Below are 21,096 nucleotides of genomic sequence, written 5' to 3' on the forward strand. Positions count from 1 at the left end.
ATTGACGTTTCTGTCAACTAGCTCCTGGCGTAGTTGACGCATCTGATGCAAATGGGCTCTCAGATCTCCTCCCTCCTTCAGACGCAAATTAATTAATCTCTGAAAGAATAATGTTGTTGATCCGGCGTGCAACCTCAGGTGCTCGTCCCGAAGATGAGTCCAAACATCATAAGCATAGTCTAAGTTCCGAATATGAACCAGCTGTGATGGGTCCAAATGCAGAACTATTGTTGCCCTTGCCTGTGCGTTGCGATTCAACCACCTTTGGCCTGGCAAAACGGGCGGTGCGTTCTGAATCAACTCAATAAGTCCTTGCCGGATAAGAACACATTCCATTTTAACACTCCACGTTGCGTAATTTGAGTCATTTAACAGGGGACACAGGCTCTTGAGTGTTTGATCTGAATCCCCAGCCTTAGCCATCTTGCTTCTGTAAGCGTGCTGCTAGCTTCTGACTTCAAAGTACAAAGAAGCTGCAACTTAGGCTTTCGGCAGGCATCTGCAATTAAGCTGCCGCTTTAGAGGTTTTATTGCCGCTATAAATCAGTCCCGGTTACCCACTGCTCCAGTGATAAGGAACGCAGACGTCCGTGCACTTCCTCCCCTGGAAGGCAGGAACCGGTGACTCCCAAGCAGGCGAAATTCCTCTGGATCAGCTGCTGCAGATTGAGGCCTCCTTGTCAGTTTACGCTTTTCAGAGGTCCGAAGATCAGAACCAGAGCTCAACCATCCTCTGCTACCACTGTTAGAATATTGGGGTGTAAATCACCAATATTCTTACTATTGCCACTGGCTTCGGTAAAGAAGACAGCAAACAATCGTAGGTGCTAATCTACGTTTATTCAGAGAGTGTGTGTTCAGCCATCACTCTCCAGTTCAGAAGAAAGTGAAAGTAGAAACAGAACAAAGAACATCACATGACAGGAGATCAGGTTACAGCTTGAGCTCCTGTGTGGGAAAGTACAGCAGTTTTATAAAGTAAACATTCATCCACATGCAGCATTTGTGCCATGCAGAGGATTTATGCTAACAATTTCTCCCTCTCTAATTAAAAGTAATATAAAATGCTCACACTTAGTAAACCATTACTATGAGATAGAAAGGAGGAAATCAATATTTCCACTAAGGGACACTTCAATGATCTGATTGGCAAAATCTTGAAGGAAAGACAAGGCCAACTCCCCCAGTGAAGGATGCTGTGGATCGTTAAGGCATTGCAAAGGATTTCCAATACTCACATTTCCTACAAGAAGGCCCTAAATAAGGTCTCAGAAAAAAAATTATGAATAGTTTAACACTTCAAAGTCTGTTTGGAGAGGCATGCTTTCTACTACTCACACGGCAATTAATTACCCTCAACTTGAATGGAACCCTAGTATGGCTCAGTGGATCACTTCAGTTACATTAAAAAGCATCTACGAACTGAGGGACACTTCTTAACTAAGTGACCAAATATAACATTCATAATAGTTTTTTTTTGTTTTTATGCAAAGTAATAGGGCTTTACTGTCTCTTCTACATAAGTCATGCTACATTGAATCACTTCACTATTTAGAAAGCATCAGTGCCTGGACTCTTCAAATGGAAGCCTGTTGCTGGAGAAACAACTACAGAAGCCCCAGATGATGCAATCTGTTATTTTTTGTGGCCCTTTTTATACTGGTGTAAACCTAGATATCACTGTAACTGCATGCAAAACTTTGAAGCCAATGTCAAACTTCCATCTGTGACCATGCAGGCAGATTAAATTTGATGTATAATTCAGATTCTCTTTAAAAACAACCAGAAGTCTGATCATGGTATGCAGAGAATGGCTATGCCTCTCCTCCCCTGTTGACCCACAATGATAAGTAATGAGGTTCCATTTAAAAGTAATATGCAATACTCACGCCTAGTAAACCACCCTGAAATAGAAAGAAGGAAATCAACTTTTAGACAATCAACATTTCTTTTAAGCAGTGTTTCCTTAGTTTTAATGCCCTTTAATACCTTTGTGGGAGTATAGAAAATCTTGCTTAAACATCTCTTTGTCATGGAGTATTAGTGTACTTTGTGTCATGAAAGGCCATAACAGAGAAAGTGCTGCATTGACATTCATAATCTAGATCAGGTATCTTCAACCTTTTTTTAGACCAGGCATCCCCAAACTTCGGCCCTCCAGATGTTTTAGACTACAATCCCCATCATCCCTGACCACTGGTCCTGTTAGATAGGGATCATGGGAGTTGTAGGTCAAAACATCTGGAGGGCCGCACATTTCCACCAAGAAGTCCTAAATAAGGTCTCAGACACAACTTATGGAATAGTTTAACACTTCAAAGCCTGTCTGGAGTGCTTGATTTCTACTACTCACACGGCAATTAATTACCCTCAACTTGAATGGAACCCTAGTATGGCTCGGTGGATCACTTCAGTTACATTAAAAAGCATCTACGAACTGAGGGACACTACTTAACTAAGTGACCAAATATAACATTCATAATAGTTTTTTTGTTTTTATGCAAAGTAATAGGGCTTGTTGTGGGACCCAGGTGGCACTGTGGGTTAAACCACAGAGTCTAGGGCTTGCTGATCAGAAGGTCGGCGGTTCGAATCCCTGCAACAGGGTGAGCTCCCGTTGTTCGGTCCCAGCTCCTGCCCACCTAGCAGTTCGAAGGTGCATCAAAGTGCAAGTAGATAAATAGGGACCGCTCCGGCGGGAAGGTAAACGGTGTTTCCGTGCGCTGCTCTGGTTCGCCAGAAGCAGCTTTGTCATGCTGGCCACATGACCCGGAAGCTGTCTGTGGACAAACGCCGGCTCCCTCGGCCTATAGAGCGAGATGAGCGCCGCAACCCCAGAGTCGGACACGACTGGACCTGATGGTCAGGGGCCCCTTTTAATAGGGCTTTACTGCCTCTTCTACATAAGTCTTGCCTACATTGAATCACTTCACTATTCAGAAAGCATCAGTGCCTGGACTCTTCAAATGGAAGCCTGTTGCTGGAGAGACAACTACAGAAGCCCCAGATGATGTAATCTGTTATTCTTTGTGGCCCTTTTTATACTTCATCTGGTGTAAACCTAGACATCACTGTAACTGCATGCAAAACTTTGAAGCCAATGTCAAACTTCCATCTGTGACCATACAGGCAGATTACATCTGATGTATAATTCAGACTCTCTTTAAAAAAAAAACAAAAAATCTGATCATGGTATGCAGAGAATGGCTATGCCTCTCCTCCTCTGTTGACCCACAATGAGGATCCATTTAAAAGTAATATGCAATACTCACGCCTAGTAAACCACCACCCTGAAATAGAAAGGAGGAAATCAACTTTTAGACAATCAACATTTCTTTTAAGCAGTGTTTCCTTAGTTTTAATGCCCTTTAATACCTTTGTGGGGGTATAGAAAATCTTGCTTAAACATCTCTTTGTCAGGAGTATTAGTGTACTTTGTGCCATGAAAGGCCATAACAGAGAAAGTTCTGCCTTGGCATTCATAATCTAGATGAGGTATCTTCAACCTTTTTTTAGACCAGGCATCCCCAAACTTCGGCCCTCCAGATGTTTTGGACTACAATCCCCATCATCCCTGACCACTGGTCCTGTTAGATAGGGATCATGGGAGTTGTAGGTCAAAACATCTGGAGGGCCGCAGTTTGGGGATCCCTTTTTTAGACCCAGGATTCACTAACTAGGTGATCAAAAATAAGATACTTAACAGGTTTTTCTGTTTTTGTAGAATGTAAAAGGCCTTCAAACAATACTTTTGTTTACGTATTTGTTTTTGCAAGGGTAAGGGCCATGTCCAGTGGTGTATTAAGATGGTGGCGGTGGGGGGGTGTCGCCCCAGGCGGCAGGCTGGGCGGGGGGCAGCACAGGGGCGTACCCAGGATCAAAACTGGGGGGGCAGAGGGGGGCCCAAGGCATGGGAGGGGAGGGGCAAGGGGCGGGGCCAAGGCACTGGAGGGGAGGTGCCACAAAGTGGGGACGTGGGTGGGGCTACGGAGCCCAGGTGAAACTGACTCCTGTCTAATGACACGAAAAGGTGAGAAATCCAGGGAAATAATAAAGTGGATCAGAGAAAGGTCAGGGCAAGCAGCTGTAAAAAGGGACATTCTCAATGAGCCTGCTGAGGACCAGCTGTGGTTACACAAGAGCAAGGACAAGGCATGTCCCATACACACATGGGCACTCATATTATGAATGAACAGCATCCTTCGCCAGCCTGGCACCTTCCACGTGCTTTGGACCACAATTGTGCTGCCAGAGGCAGATGGGAGTTGTAGTCCAAAGCACACAGAGGGGAATCCGCTTAGCAAAGCCTGCTGTACAGAAATAAATTAAAGGTTGCCTGCTTTTGCCTTATCCCATCTTTTGCCTTATCCCATTTTGGGCTGCATTAATAGGAGTATAGTATCTAGATCAAGGGAAGTAATAATACCACTGTATTCTGCTCTGGTCAGACCTCACCTGGAGTACTGTGATTCTATGAAAAGTATTGAGGGAATGGAGGGGGGGGGCAAACTGCAAGTTTTAATATTGTTCCATGCCACCCCAATATCCACAACAGTGAGATTCCAGGGGCCCAGGCACTTACCCAGGGTTCATATTTCCACAGTGGAGACAGTGGTGTCTTTATGATGTATTGCTTATTTACACATATTTATAAGCTGAGCCTACAATACAGGCGCTACATAATTATACTTTGTCCATAATAATTTTCACACACCCATCTTAAGAAATCAATCTATGCCTAGGTAAGCCTGTATAGGATAGCAGCCTGAAGCACAGAAACTATCTACAGCCGCTCCTTCCACTTGAACCCCTCACAGAAATTCTGTAGAGCTGGACTGCAAGGGACCCCCAGGGTCATCTATTCCAACCCCCCTGGCAATACAGGAATCCTGCCCACAGCGAGACCGACCCCTTTCATACATCCGGATTCCTATAAGCCTAGCAAGCCGAATACACCAAGGTCCGGACTCTTCTGCCCTGCAAAAGGCAACCCAATCGTCTGAATGACGGACAATGTCAGCAAAACAAAAGGGCAAGTTTGAAGACATGTGTCAGGAGTATGGGCAGGAGTCAGGCTCTGGGGCCTGTAGTGCTTTGCAGGACTGGGGCCTGCCTCAGCTTGTGCTGGAGAAGCAAGGAGTGGCCACTCAGGTGAGGCCACTTGATAACTCACTGCACCTGGTGGCAGGAGCTGGGAGGGATAAAAGCTCAGCATTTCCCTTCAGCTCTTTGCCACAGCAACACTATCCCTGCCTGGTTGCATCTGCCCTCTTGCTCCCTGCTCCCTGGACCCTTGCCTTGCCGACGCCTTGATCCTCGACCCCCGCCCAGCTCCTTGACCCTGCAACTGCCTGCTGCTGGACCCTCAGCCCTGCACCTGTTCCTGCTTCTACACCACCATCCTGCCTCTGGTCCTGACGTCCTCAGCCAGGGCTTCAACCGCCCGCCGACTGGACCGTGACAGTTTGCTGTGGCCAAACCTCGTCCTCGTCCACGGAACCTGGGAGCAGGACTTTCAGGCGCAGGTTCGTCTGGCGAGCTGTCAGAACCCGTTCACCAAAGACTGGTTGGATGCCGGCCCAGTACCTTCAGGACCGGGGGTGGTGCGCCGCTTGAGGTTCGGGATGGGTGTGTGTACCATTGCGGTCGGCTCTACATTCCGGAGGGGCCACTCCGGACTCAGGTTTTGGAACAGTGTCATGACGCGCGGACTGCTGGACATGGGGGATACGCGAAGACTCTGCGGTTATTGACTCGTGCGTTCTGGTGGCCAGGGGTTTGGGCAGATATTAAACGGTATGTACGGTCCTGTGAGACTTGTGCCCGGATCAAGGTTCCACAGCAGAGGCCTCTGGGGCTTCTTCAGCCGTTACCCACCCCCCACAGGCCATGGTCGACGCTTTCCATGGACTTCATCGTGGACCTCCCTGCATCCAAAGGACATTCGGTCATTCTGGTAGTGGTGGATTCGCTCACCAAGATGGCACATTTCATCCCGACTCGAACCCTTCCCACTGCCCCACAGACGGCCCACTTGTTCCTTGAACATGTGTTTCGGCTACATGGGCTGCCGGACGCAGTGATCTCCGACAGAGGCCCCCGGTTCTGGGCAGCCTTCCTCAAGGGGCTGGGTATCGAGAGACGCCTCTCTTCTGCGTACCACCCTCAGACAGACGGTCAGATAGAAAGGGTTAATCAAGTCTTGGAGCAATATCTCCGCTGCTTCCTGAGCTACCATCAGGACGACTGGTTGGACCTACTTCCACTGGCTGAGTTTGCCTATAGCAACTCCTGCCATGCCTCCACAGGGCAGAGCCCTTTCTACGCCAACTTTGGGTACCATCCACGCAGTCATCCCTGCACCCCCGCAGCTTCTCTCGTGCCTTCCGCCAATGATCGGGTCTCCCACATCCAGGAGACACAAACCGACCTGGTACAGCACCTAGAGAGAGCCAAGGCAGACTACAAGGCGCAAGCAGATTGGAGGTGACAGCAAGGGCCTGCGTTCCAGGTCAGAGACAAGGTCTGGCTGTCCTTGGAACACCACCGCACGAAACGTCCCTCGGCTAAGCTGGACTACAAGTACCAGGGACCTTTCACCATCCTGCAGCAGGTCAACCCCGTCGCCTACAAGTTGGAGCTTCCCCCCTCTCTGAAGAACCACCCCGTGTTCCACGTATCCCTGCTGAAACCTTGCCACACGGACCACTTTCCGGGCCACATTACCCCACCACCACCACCGGTCCAGGTCGACGGCCATGAAGCGTTTGAGGTTGCCCAGATCCTGGACTCGAGGTGGCTCCGTGGGAAGCTCCAATACCTAATTGACTGGGTGGGCTATGGGCTGGAGGAGCGATCTTGGGAACCAGCTGACTTCGTGCACGCGCCCGCCAAGGTTTGGGCCTTCCATCAGAAGTTCCCAGATAAGCCTGGGCCATGACCGGGGGTGGAACCCCATTTCCCTATGGGGGGGGAGTACTGTCAGGAGTATGGGCAGGAGTCAGGCTCTGGGGCCTGTAGTGCTTTGCAGGACTGGGGCCTGCCTCAGCTTGTGCTGGAGAAGCAAGGAGTGGCCACTCAGGTGAGGCCACTTGATAACTTACTGCACCTGGTGGCAGGAGCTGGGAGGGATAAAAGCTCAGCATTTCCCTTCAGCTCTTTGCCACAGCAACGCTATCCCTGCCTGGTTGCATCTGGCCTCTTGCTCCCTGCTCCCTGGACCCTTGCCTTGCCGACGCCTTGATCCTCGACCCTTGGACCTTCGCCTCCGCCCGGCTCCTTGACCCTGCAACTGCCTGCTGCTGGACCCTCAGTCCTGCACCTGTTCCTGCTTCTACACCACCATCTTGCCTCTGGTCCTGACATCCTCAGCCAGGGCTTCAACCGCCCGCCGACCGGACCGTGACAACGTGGCAAACAGTGACAAAGTTCATTATGAGAGGGAGATGGAAAGTTATATTCCTCCTAAAGGGGAGAAGAAGAAGTAAAAGGACTCCAATTTCCCCAAAAGTCCACCATCTGCTTTCTTCCTGTTTTGTTCTGAGCATTGCCCAAAGATAAAAAGTGACCACCCAGGTTTTTCTATTGGTGAGACAGCAAAGAAACTAAAAACCGTAATACATAACATAAAAAATATCTGTTGCCAAAGCCAACATACCATCGCTTCCAATGAAGCTACATGCAGACTCTTTATAGCAGGGGTGGCCAACTTCCAAGAGACTACGATCTACTCAGAGTTAAAAACTGGCAGTGATCTACCCCCTTTGGGGGGGGGTTCAGGTCGAGGTGATGGGCATATGTCAAGAATGCTTTGATGGTGTTTCCTGCTTGGCAGGGGGTTGGACTGGATGGCCCTTGTGGTCTCTTCCAACTCTATGATTCTATGAGGTTGTTGAGCTGAGGGTTACATGAGAGTGGGTGTGGTGTTTTACAGTGCTTTAATCCACACCCCAGCGCTTCCAATTCTAGTTCTCCATTCTCCCCTCTGTGTTTGCTCTAGGAAGAGCAGCAGCAGAATGAGCTGAATGAGCGAAGGCTGTGGGGAGGCAGCACGGGCGAGCTCCAGCAGGAGGGTGATGCGCTGTCTCCCCTCCTCTCCCTCACCGCGTCCTCTTTTTTTTTTGCTTCTGGGGGGGCAGCTGCCCCCTCCTGCCCCGTGCTGGATACGCCCTAGGGCAGCAGGCTGGACGGGGCTGACCACCTCCGACGGCCGCCATGTGATGCAGCCACCGCCATCGAGGACTTCAGCCCCGATGCAAATGACACATGCCTTAGCCATTTCAATCACACAGCAGTATTGTGGCAGGGACCAGCTCAGCCAGTATTGAGGGACACTTCAATTAACTAATCAGAAAAATCTTGCAATAAAAAACAAGCCCCCTCCCCAGTGAAGGATGTTGTGAATCATTAAGGCATTACATTGAGGATTTCCAATACTCACATTTCCGCCAGTAACGCCCTAAAGGAGATAAAGAAATAAGTTAGTCAATCGTGTTTTAAGAACAAAAACATGATAAATATAGTGAATATTTCAGTTATTTTTCACTGGCAAATGTGGACTTGCTGCCTGTTCTATATAGGTCTCGCTTATGTCAAATTTCTTCAATATTTAGAAGGCATCATTGACAGGACGTCCTACTGACCTGGCCATTTCTACAGTCTTGACTGGTCTGAATTTGGTCTGCAGACCAGTCTTGACTGGTTTGCAGACGACACCAAATTGGGAGCGGTGGCTAATACCCCAGAGGACAGGATTACACTTCAAAATGACCTTAACAGATTAGACGACTGGGCCAAAGCAAACGAGATGAATTTTAACAAGGAGAAATGTAAGGTACTACACTTGGGCAGAAAAAATGAAAGGCACAAATACAGGATGGGTGACACCTGGCTTGAGAGCAGTACATGTGAAAAGGATCTAGGAGTCTTGGTAGACCACAAACTTGACATGAGTCAGCAGTGTGATGCAGCAGCTAAAAAAGCCAATGCAATTCCGGGCTGCATCAATAGGAGTATAGCACCTAGATCTAGGGAAGTAATAGTACCACTGTATTCTGCTCTGGTCAGACCTCACCTGGAGTATTGTGTCCAGTTCTGGGCACCACAGTTCAAGAAGGATACTGACGAACTGGAACATGTCCAGAGGAGGGCAACCAAAATGGTCAAAGGCCTGGAAACAATGCCTTATGAGGAACGGCTTAGGGAGCTGGGTATGTTTAGCCTGGAGAAGAGAAGGTTAAGGGGTGATATGATAGCCATGTTCAAATATATGAAAGGATGTCATATGGAGGAGGGAGAAAGATTGTTTTCTGCTGCTCCAGAGAAGCGGACACGGAGCAATGGATTCAAACTACAAGAAAGAAGATTCCACCTAAACATTAGGAAGAACTTCCTGACAGTAAGAGCTGTTCAGCAGTGGAATTTGCTACCAAGGAGTGTGGTGGAGTCTCCTTCTTTTGAGGTCTTTAAGCAGAGGCTTGACAGGCATATGTCAAGAATGCCTTGATGGTGCTTCCTGCTTGGCAGGGGGTTGGACTGGATGGCCCTTGTGGTCTCTTCCAACTCAATGATTCTATGAATTTTGCAGCCATTGCTACTCACCCTTCACCTGTTATAATGATGCTCCAGGACAAACTACTCCTGATGTTAAAGCCACAGTCACATTTCATTTCTCTCACTCTCTCTGTTTGTGTGTGTTAAGGTAAAGGTAAAGGGACCCCTGACCATTAGGTCCAGTCGTGACCGACTCTGGGGTTGCGCGCTCATCTCGCATTATTGGCCGAGGGAGCCGGCGTATAGCTTCCAGGTCATGTGGCCAGCATGACAAAGCCACTTCTGGCAAACCAGAGCAGCACATGGAAACGCCGTTTACCTTCCCGCTGTAGCGGTTCCTATTTATCTACTTGCATTTTTGACGTGCTTTCGAACTGCTAGGTTGGCAGGAGCTGGGACCAAGCAACGGGAGCTCACCCCGTCACAGGGATTCGAACCGCCGACCTTCTGATCAGCAAGCCCTAGGCTCAGTGGTTTAACCCACAGCGCCACTTGGGTCCCACAAAAAGCCAAGAAGAAGAAGAAGAAGAGGAAGTTCACATAGTAACAGTCTGCACACAAGGAGAAGCTCTCCAAATAGATGCCACTGAAAAACAAAATTCACTGCTGTAATTGAATTTTTGTTATGGTGAGAATAATATTGTTTGCTTGGGTGCAAGACAAACTGCAATGGAATGCAAACAGTGCTACAGGATAGAAATCAAGTATATACCTAACCAGGCCTGCTCAGGAATAAGCCCTATTTAGTTCAAGGGTTTTTCTCTCACACACAAACAGATTTCAGAAAACAGTCTTACTCATTAGTGTGTGTTGTGCTGAATTTTTCTCCTAATTTTCTTTTGCCATAAAATTCTCAATCAGTAAGGCTGAAGACTCTTCTGCAGGGCAAGAAAAATGTCGGGAAATTGGAGAAAAGGTTTCAGCCCACCAGTATTACTCACCAACAGGGGCGGAGAACCACCATCATTTCATTCCACTCCATTCCAAGGCCCTGAGCAATACCCAAACCTCCAAAGTATCAAAGTAAATCTGTTACATTTGCATAGCTGTCAAGTTTTCCCTTTTCTCACGTGGAAGCCTATTCAACATAAGGGAATTTCCCTTTTAAAAAAGGGAGAATGTGACAGCTATGTACATTTGTGTTGTATGTTATAGCATTTCTACAGGGATAACATATACAATATAGCAAATATACATTTTTCCCCACCCGCCATGGATGGTAGAGGTTGGTTTGGAGGGATGGATGCAGTCTTCAACCAGATGCTGCTCATGCATTGATATATTGTGACTACACAAACTCTGCTCATGCAATGGATAGGATATAACCCTCAAATTCTACATTCCAGTCATGAGTCTGATCCCACCAGGTTTCAGTAATGCCTATTAGATCATCTTTGCAATACGGTATTAAAAACTCAAATAGGTCTTGCTTGTTTCCTATACTCTGTACAAGTGTTTTTTTTCCTTAAAAAAATGTTTAGGGGTACTCTCATTTTCCTACTCATATTGAAATGCTGACCCTCAATGAGGCCAAACTTAGATTCACAAAATGTTCTGCATCCCCCCATAAAAAGCACTGCTTTTAGGATAGAGGCAACTGAAACCATGAATCATTCCCTCCAGCTGCTTCCTTCTTGCAGTTGCCTGCCCTTTAACAGGTTTCTGCAGCACCACCTCCGTTTCCTATGCATAGCTGAAGCTATTGTCCTCAGTACCAGGTGATCCTATGTATTATGTAATATTGACAATTCAAAATTATCAGCAGCACTCACCGTTTTGTAAGGAGCAACCTAGAAAGTAGAATAATGCAGTTGATTATTGCTCGTATTTTACATCACGTAACTACACCACCATGGGCATAACCATTGCTATTTATTGTAATTTGTCGTATCATGAAGGTTCTGTTAATGGGGGATTTGGACCATGGGGCTGTGTCAAGCACTCCACAGACAATGTGCATTTTGAGGAGCAATTTGAACTAATAGGAGAGGAAGGTAACAACAGGGAGACAGTCCATTCATCAGGGAAGCAACTTGGGAAAGGGCAGAGTCACTGAACCGGGCAAGAGTCAGGCCTGGGTTTTGAGCATAAAAACTGAAGTGAGCTATGAACTGGAAACTAGAATCCATGGGGCAAGTCAGTACTCAAGACCACAAAGAAAGTCAGGACTAGGGATGGAGGAGAAATACACTATTGGTTGCATTTTCATGAGAAAGTTCCTAATCTGCACTTCTTGAACCAATGCAAAAGCCTTCATAGAATTCACACTCAAACACTGATGAATTTTCATGAGGTTCCCATCGCCCAGCCCAGATTGCAGCAGAAGTGAGTAGAAGTGAATTTAAAGTTGTTAAATGGAAAACAGAGGGAAACCCACATTTGCACATCCATCCATCTCTAGGGAGGACCCTAGGACCATAAAAGGAGAAATAAGCCAGAGATTTGCACCAGTGAGTGAAAATTAGTAGATTGAAAATTGCTTAATTTCATGATGCTGTTGCAGAACATGCTGGCTGTGGCGGCAGCAATGCACCCCTCTGTACATAGACATTGCAAAACATGAAATAAAAACATGACAGAATGCAGCCGTATCTGTGGCTGAGTGAAATTTAGTTCACCAAATCCATGTGACCTTAAAGCCCTGGTCTTTGACTGGTGGGTGAAGGTCCACTACTGCAGGGATGGGGAATCAGTAGCTCTCCAAATGGTGTTGGATTACAGCTCCCATCATCCCTGACCATTGACTATGCTGGCAGGGCTGATGGGATTTGGAGTCCAACAACATCTGGGCAGCCATGGATCCCCCATTTCTATCCTACTATTAAAGTGTTGCTGAGTTAAACATGGATACAGTTGATAACCAAGGCTCTTAAGGGAGTCCAGAGCTTCCAGGGGTACAGAAGGCTTCCTGCTGCCAGACATCAACCCTAAAGATGTGAGAGAGGAAGAACTGCATGACCTTGAAAGTAGGTCTAAATGCTAGACCTTCCAGCTCATCTCTGGCATTGTGTATATTGCAAATAAAAGGAAAATGCAGCAAGTCATGAAAAAGATGATATACTTACAGGAGATCTCTTGCTTCGAAGTCCCTTCAGATAAAAAAAAGCAAAGAAAAGTGACAAGTTAATGGAATGACAAACAGATGATCATTGTGGTTGTTGTTTTTCGGTCCCCAAAGATACATAATTCATGAGCCCCCCCCCATTTAAAATTGTGTTTCCTTTGTAGTAAAATAGAAGGTGTGGACATAATTATGCCATTGATTCCTAAATTATGTTAAATAGAAGGCAAAGATACTAATGATGTAGAATTTTTTCAGAGACCCAACTGCAGCAGAATGTAAACTGCACTAATTGTGATGAAGACAGGATAAAATGAAAAATTCTCCCTTCGTACACCCCCAGTTCACACCAGGGACTTCTTGATTCACAGCTCAGTCCACTGGCTAAAACCCTGCATTACATTAAACTGTTCATTCCTTGTGGGGGTTTACAATGAAAAGTGGGATATTGCCAGGTTATTTCTGAGAATAACCCAGGCCAAAAGGGTTGCTTAACTGCGGAACATCTTTATTGTAAAAAAGAAAAAGTCCAGAAGAAAAGTCACAAAAAGTTGGCTGAATGCCCTGGCGGAGACCGTAAGAGTCGTGTGATTTCACCATTTGCATGAATCCCTGTACAAAGAACAAAACATCAATATATGAATCCCAGTTGTGGTACTGCTGTCTCCACATGGACATTTCTGATTTTGTAGTAGGATTCTCTTATAACAGCCCTCAAGTACTGCTGAAGGAAGCACATTCTGTCATACAGTTGAAGAGAAAGATCAATGTGGAAGAAAGGTGTTGCATGGCTCCTTAGAAAGCAGGAATCTACTTACTGCAATGCTTTCCTGTGGGCAAAGGAGAAAGAGGAGGAGAACGGTAACCACAACCCGGGGAGTCATCTTGGCTTCTCCCTTGAAGTCTGTAAACTCCCTGGTGTGAGGCTTGGGTGCCTTCAGCTGCTCTATTTATGGCATGGCTCTTTCCCAAAATTGCAGTCCAGGTTGCTCAGTGTAATAGCTCCATTGTCCAGAGGATCAATCTCTTTTTGTCAATGAGGAAAGCATAACTTATCAGAAACCATCATCAAAAGGAAAGGTGTTGTAGAACTCAAAGACAGGGACCAACGGGGTGGCAAACAATAATGCATTATTATTCAGCAGCCAAGTATGCTCAGCTTGACCTTTTTCCAGGTATGTGCAGTGAGGTAAGTGCAGGGTCCGTACACACAATATCCCCCCTTCGTAGTACAATTGAGGATTCTTTTGAAGAGTTGGAAAGGCTTGTGGAGGTAAAACTGCAGACAACTGTGCTGTGTCAGGAAACTAGAAATATGCAGGCAAGAAGCAGGGTAAGCAATTGTCAATAGGGCCCCTTGATTAACTATCCCTTAAGAATTTCTGAAGTGCCTAAGGGAAATGAGACCATGTGCAGGAAATGTGCAAATCTTCTTTAAGGTTCCTAAGCCTGTCGTGACAGGGCAATCCTTTGTCAAGCTCATGTCAAGTAAACAGTGTGAACTTAGCTGACTACCATAGCTTCTATGAGTGGTGGCGGTCAGTGGGGGAGCTTCATGCTCTGGCACCTGGGGCGTGGGGCAGAGAGCAGGTGCTGAATCTTCCACCAAAGAATCCTAGGGACAGGATGGGACTTTTCTGTGGTTGCTCCCCGTTAGTGGAATGTTCTCCCCAGCAAGGGCGTACCCACCACGGGGCAAGTTAGGGCAGCTGCCCTACTCTAGAAGCCAGCTGCCCCCCCCCAGCCCCAAGCTAAAAAGAAGAAATCTCATCTCAATGCAAAAAGCGGGGCGCGTGCTGTTTTTCCCCCACTGTAAAAAGAAAAAAGAGCTCTTCAGAGGCCGGTGGGGAGGAGTTGCGTGCCCGCCCCCTCCCCTCGGGGGGGGGCGTGGACATTGACCACGCCCCCTGGGGGAATCCCGTCGCGTCATCGCCAGCCAGCCAATCGGGTGGCTGGGGGCGTGGCCAGGGGCCGGGCTCGTTCAAACCAGCGAGGCGAGCTGAGAGGCACTTTCTTGGCTGGTGCTGCTGGTGCTCCTTCCGCTCGCCCCACTTCTGCCTCCTTGCCTCCTTGTCGGCCTGAGCGTGAGCGGCCTCCCCTGGATCGGGCCCTTGCGCTGCCGCTGCCTCCTACCTGCCGCCACTGCTGCTGTTCCTCCGCATTTGCTGGAGCTCTGGAAGGATAGGATCCCTGCTGCCTATCCCCCCTGCCTGCCTAAGCCTTGCCTGCCTTCACCGCGCCAACGCCAAGGAACAGCTGATTGCTCGCTGCTACACCGGTGCCGTGCCCTTGCCTCCCCTCCTGACTCTGTGGTACAGGTGAGTCCCGACTCCCACGCGTGTGTGCTCAGAGGGTCATTCAAAGGTGCTGCCCCCCAGGGTTATGGTGGGCTTAAGTGGGGGAGAGGTAATGTTTATTATGGGATCAGGCTTAAACATAAGGTGTTCATGGGGGGTGGCACGGGGGGGGTCCTTGAGAGGTGCAGAGGGTGGACACTTTTGGGTTTTTGTGGGATGGGGAAGAGCCCACCCCAAAAGCAGCCGTTTTCCTCATTGGCTTCACCCTGGGATTATGTCCCCCCTTGTCCTTGAACCATATCCCCCTCCCTGCTGGTCCCCCCCCCAAACATCCCCCTCTCCCCTGAGTCCCCTAAGAAATTGCTCCAATCCTTTGCTCCCTCTCCCTTCAGCCAGCCCCGGATTATGCCCCCTTGCCCCCTGAAACCTGGCCAGAATATGCGCCCCTTTGCCTCCTGAGTTTCCTCCCAGAGAGTATGCCCATTTGACCCCATGAAACCTGGTCTGTATAACACTGGGCTCTGTCTGAGACGGAGCAGGAGTCCCTCAAGGGACCAGGGTGCATCTCAGGGAGGCTGCTTCTGCTGCCCAAACAGCATCCAAAATAAAATAATTTAGCATGGCTACCAGCCTGGGCTTCCCTTTAAACTTGCTTGCTCTTGAAGCATGGTTGTAACAGAACAGAATAAGAGTTCCACTACAGGAACAATAGCTCTGCTTGGTTGTGCAAGACATCTGCTTGGGCAGCTAGGTGATGATTCAACTTAAGAAGACACAGGCATTGGTGACCTTACCCTCTCTTGTTTGCCCCCCCCCCCCGCCGAACTGACTCAAAGTGTAACAGTCAGAACAGAACCTTGTGCATGAGGGGGGTTGGACTAGATGAGCCTGGGGGTCCCTTTCAGCTCTACAGGATTTCTACAGGATTTCTGTGAGGGAGTTCATGTGAAAGGAAGCACAGATTGATTTCTTAAATTGGGTGTGATTATCTTATTTGATGTAGGTTGAATTCCAATTCCCCATGAGTCAGGAAAGCATTACAATGGATTCATTTGCTGAGAATGGCTGTGTTATTAGGCAAACAAAGGGAAAGAGATATGGGCCATCAGCAGAGATTCTGCCAGACAGCAAGAGGGCGGGTCCTACCTCCGTGACTTCACCCTGGGATTATGCCCCCCCCCTCGTCCAAAAACCCAAACCAAAAATGATGTGTGTTGTGTGAGTTATTGTGGGGATATTCTGGGGCCTTTTCCGTGCTGAAATGTCACAACCTGGACGACCATGGCTTGCCCCCCCCCCTAGATTTGATCCTGGGTACGCCCATGCTCCCCAGGGAGGTTTGGCTGGCAGCTTCATTAAAACTACTCTTATGAAGGGTTGATACAGTCCAGGAATACGTGCGGAAATCAATCATTATGCTGACAGTTATTATGGAATACCTCTTCACCACAGAAAGCAACAATTCTCAGAGTGGCTTCACCGTCAATCCCCCTTCCCAAGAAGCTCTGGAAAATGTAGCTCCGAGACATGAATAAGGGTCTCCTGATGGCTCTTAGCACCTTTAACAAATGACAGCCCACAGGATTCCTTGCAGGAAGTCATGACTGTTTATAGTGGAATCATACTGTTTTAAAAATACAGTGTGGATGCGGCCCAATTCACACAGCACAGCAGGGGAGGCTGGTCACTGTGTGTCAGGGACTTGCAGGATGCTGACAAGTGTTCATACTGGGAAGGGGGGTGTCACTGACTTGAGAGAGGTCAATGATTTGTGAGCTACTATAGCAGCCAGGAGGCAAGAGTTGAAGGCAGGGGAAGCTTCAGAGCTGGAATGTGGTGCACAGGATGGGTCAGAAGAAGGAGAGGAAGAGGCAGGTCAGGCAAGATAAGGGCCTCATCTGATTTGACCCTGAGGTTCTATATCTTAGCCTGGTCCACCAGACAATACTGTATGAGAAAAATCAGCATGTAACTTGCTTCAGTTGTTTGTTGAAAAGTGTGTCCTTTATGCCAAGGACAACAAAATTAAGATAAGCATTGGTAGGTGACGTCCCAAGTAAAGCCATTCAATAGAATATACTTTGTTGAAGCTGCTGTTGTGAAGAATCAAAACATTCCAAAGTGTAGCTATTAAAAGAGTTGGACTTGGAATTTGACTTTGTCATAGGGAGTCCAGAGAGTTGAAATAATGCCCTCCAGAGAGCTCATTGCAACTGGAAGTGGCAGCTCACCTTCTTGAGAGATTCAAGCAGCTGGACATTGGAATTGTTATTGGAAAAACACTGCTCTAAGCTTTGCAAACTGATTTTGGTGTTTTGTTGTAAGTTTGCTGAAAGACTTGAGAGGAGTTAATATATTGCTCTCTAACCCATAGTGTTTTTAAATGGGGTTTACAAGTAAGATTTACAGGATAATGGGAATGTAATAATATCATCTCAAAAACAGGCAATCAGGAGTTTGACACAAATTCAGGCAATCAGGAGTTTGATTCTCCTCTGGATAGGATAGCCATGTAGGAATGCAGGAAGCTGCCCTATATCAAGTCACACCATTGATACATTTTAGCTCAATATTGTTGACACTGACTGGCAGCTTCTCTTCAGGAATTCAGTCATCGGTCTCTCCCTGCCATCTCTGGAGGTTCCAGGGATAGCCCCTGGGAACTTCTGTATGCAAGGCAGCTGCCTGGTGCACTCTGCTTTGCAACTCAGTCCATTGCGGGTGAGTCGTGCAGAATTAAGAACTGGTTGTAAATCAGGACATTTCTGGAACATTTGTATCCATGTATTTATTCATTTTTAGAAGGTTGGTGTGGTGATGCTAAATGCTAAATGCTGAAGGCTTACATGTAACTTCTGTGCCCCAATTCCCAGGGAAAGGATTAGGGGTGAGGTTGTTTGGGTACGGCTTCTCAGCACGTTTACAGGACAGTAAGGGCACCAAGCAAGTGTTTGGCAGAGTCCTAGCATCACGTTCTGTGTTTTATAGACCATTTTGCTCATCCTGCTAACTCCATCAATTACTGAGAATGAAGTCTGTCACCACCACCAGCAGTAGCAGAAGCCTGGGGAGGAACAGCTAAGGGACCCCAAGGACCTGGAGATGCAAACATGCTCATTTCCACTCTCCAATTCCTCCCGCCCACCCCTGCCAGCTGACACGCTCTACTTTCACGCCTTCCGTGGGCCACGGCCTCGATGCTGAGACCAAGCTGCAGCTCCGAGTCATCGTTGCAAGCTCATCTGGGCTGCCGGATCCTGCTTCTTCACTCAACGTCTTTCTCGTGGCCTCTCCCTCTTGCCTGGTGGACTCAACTAGCTGCCCCACTTGCTCCCCTCAGTGTCCACCTCCTCCTCCACCAACATGTCAGCCAGGGTGAGGCTGCAGAAGCTGGGGCAGCTGGTGGTGGACAGGACACAGTGTAGCGGGAGCATCCTGAGCTCGGAGGCACTGCTGGACCTCCTGGTCAGCCTCCACACCAAGTGCAGCCATGACTCACTGCTCAGGAGGGACAGGCTTGTCTCAAACTTCCTCAAGTGGAAATTGACCTCCTGATTATCAAGAGTGAGGGGGACAAGTTCTTTTTCAACAATGCCTGGGCAGGCTACCAAGTCAGTGCCCACCTCACCATTGGCAGTAGGCCCAGAGCCCCACTGTCTCCACCATGGGCCACTGCCCAAGGACCCCAACAGGAACAGCATCTGGCTGAGCTGGCGTAACAATGGGCAGCATCTGTGTTTTATATGTATTTTAATGAACTAACTAGAGTGAAATATTATGAGTCATGGGGGCATGTAGTGTCTGTGTATAACCTTAACAGTACTTTGCTTATTTTTTAAAGTTGCTATTCTGTTTTTTAGATTGTATATGCTGTATTGATTTGTTAATCATATAACTTTTACTGTAATTGCAATGTTTAGCCTATGTTTTTAGTTGCTTTCTTAATAGCATGTTATAGGTTGTAATTGTTTTATTGATGACTGGTTAATTGTTTTACATTAGTTATGCTGTATTTGTAATGTTCTTTTATGTTTTATTATGCCATTGTTATTTATTATTTGTAAGGCACTTTGGGACTCATTTGAATGAAAAGCAGCATAGAAAAACAACAAATCAAATTATTCAAATTGATTTTATCCTGGCCTGTGGTATGCAGCTTTGGTTGAGTGGGCATATAACAAAATTTTCATAATTTCAGGAAAAGGAAGCTGTTTCTACAAAAAGGAAGTTAACCACATAATCCTAACTAAGGTTGGGTCACCCCCTTCCACCAGGTCCACCCATCTCCTCCCCTAATTTTCCTTCTGGCTAATAGTTTCTCCACTTATTCCCATAACAACTGCTTATATGCACCTCCAGCTTGAACCAGCTTGCATAGCTTCCACCACAAATTAAAGAGAGGCAGACCTGTGCAGAAGCAGGGAGCAGCCCGGCACACTTTTACTGGCCTTGGAAGACTAAGGTAGCTAGGGGCTCCCACCAGTTACTGGCTGCTTTTTGGTTTGAGTTTATAACTTTATTCCAACAAGATTCCCAACCTGGGAATTGAACTGCAGGATAAAGTCATTGTGTGCTCTGATTCCTGAACAGGTATGCAGAAAATTCCTGAACAGGTGGAGTCCTGTGATTTTACTACCTCGTAGTGAAGATGGGTCACTCTGCAGCAATCCACTGCCTAGCTGCCATCAGCCCTGTATTTACTGAATTCATGTATCACAAAAGCAAACATATGTGGTGACACGTGTGACATGTAAGTGGATCTTGTTTCAGCAATAATGAATGTTATGATTTCTTAGTTGGACTGTTAATAAAAAGCAAGCAAACCATTTCAGTGACATTGCAATTTTCTTTTATTATTGCAAAGCAATTGCCATCCTCCAGGTGGGTAGTGGGGCAGTTTTTAGTGCCCCCAGCCCTCTTTTACAAAGGCAACAAAATCAGTTACAGAAATTATCTAAAGTGTACTAGTATGATTAGTGATTCTCTGGTGTCACTTGATTGGCTTTGGAGTGGCAAGGTGGAATGCGCAGGAGCAAGAAGTCGTCGTCAATCTGGTCCAGGTATGTTCAGTCCGTAAGACACCTGGAAATAATAAAGCAAATCATATAAATTATCTAGTGACGATAATCTTATTCTAAAGGGAATTGAGGGACAACCTACCAATGTTCCTGAACCCAATCCCCATCTTTCCTAGCCAGCATAGCAAATGGTCCACAACGATGGGACTTAGCATCCAACAAATCTGGAGAGCATCATTTCTCAGGGGTCCAGGCCCTGAGTGGTATCACCACCGGACCAACTTTAACTCTCCAGCTTATCATCAGAGTTGAGTACATTATCTACTGAACAGAGCTGAAGTTTTATTAGTAGGGTCTTGATCTCATTTTGTATATATGTTATACTGTGGATTCGAGTCAAAGCATATTCAGCGGTGAAAGGGTGCCCATAACACCCCCTAATGTGATAGCTTCTCTACAGACCAGAAAATATTTTACACATAGGAGGCTCTCAGAGAAAGGTAATCCTTTCCCCTGAAGTATTTCAGTCCCACCAGGATATTACTAATAACACAGATGAACCATATATAGACTATGTACATAGAAATACTTACAATTCTTTACTGCTCAGGTAGATTGTTGTTGAAAAAGAAGCAAAAGACACAAGTTATTTCTCTGTTTCCTTAAGGCACTCAGTAAGTCACTACAGGTCACTAAATGACTTTGCAAACAGACAATTTCATTGAAAGGAAAGAGAGGCTACCCAGCACAAAGATTTGCTTATCACTGAGAAATATACATTTTACTCATAGCAGACCGACTGAAATTAATGGACATGACTAACTTAGGCCATTAATTTCAGTGGGTCTCCTCTGAGTAAAAAGTCCAAGGAAGGCAACCATTTCCACACTGAGGCAGGCTTTTGTAGGCTCATAGCTACTGTAAAATGTTCCTTACGATTATATATTTTTATATATTTGTTATATACTGCCCTTAATCAGAAGATCTCATGGTGGGCCACAAGATGTAAATACAAGAGAAAAACACAAATAATGAGGCACCAATCTGAGGGTGACCATGTTTGCATTTTCTGCACATTTGTCCGTTTTCCATTCTAGGGTTGTGGTAGAAAACTCAGCCATGTAAGATATCAGAAGGTTAAATGGATTCTTGAATACCACTCCTTTCC

At 46.9% G+C, this 21,096-nt stretch overlaps 1 protein-coding gene and 3 long non-coding RNA genes across 9 annotated transcripts in view; 1 reads left to right on the forward strand and 3 right to left on the reverse strand.

The window, feature by feature from the left end:
* LOC148685409 (uncharacterized) overlaps nucleotides 1-21,096 on the reverse strand; it is an 85,157-nt gene that overhangs the window by 19,677 nt on the left and 44,384 nt on the right. The gene's annotated exons all lie outside the window — the stretch shown is intronic.
* LOC148685410 (uncharacterized) lies at nucleotides 822-13,520 on the reverse strand. Its single transcript, XR_015950679.1, has 8 exons — nucleotides 13,432-13,520; nucleotides 12,618-12,641; nucleotides 11,325-11,342; nucleotides 10,350-10,430; nucleotides 8,441-8,458; nucleotides 3,273-3,290; nucleotides 1,890-1,904; nucleotides 822-948 (listed from the first exon to the last, which is right to left on the reverse strand). It is a non-coding gene; the product is annotated as an uncharacterized LOC148685410 (long non-coding RNA).
* Nucleotides 14,286-19,734, forward strand: LOC148685411 (uncharacterized). Its single transcript, XR_015950683.1, has 2 exons — nucleotides 14,286-14,931; nucleotides 17,784-19,734. It is a non-coding gene; the product is annotated as an uncharacterized LOC148685411 (long non-coding RNA).
* Nucleotides 19,743-21,009, reverse strand: LOC148685412 (uncharacterized). Its single transcript, XR_015950680.1, has 2 exons — nucleotides 20,522-21,009; nucleotides 19,743-19,992 (listed from the first exon to the last, which is right to left on the reverse strand). It is a non-coding gene; the product is annotated as an uncharacterized LOC148685412 (long non-coding RNA).

This window comes from Zootoca vivipara, chromosome 6 (assembly GCF_965207765.1).
Source record: "Zootoca vivipara chromosome 6, rZooViv2.hap1.1, whole genome shotgun sequence".
Taxonomy (NCBI): domain Eukaryota; kingdom Metazoa; phylum Chordata; class Lepidosauria; order Squamata; family Lacertidae; genus Zootoca; species Zootoca vivipara.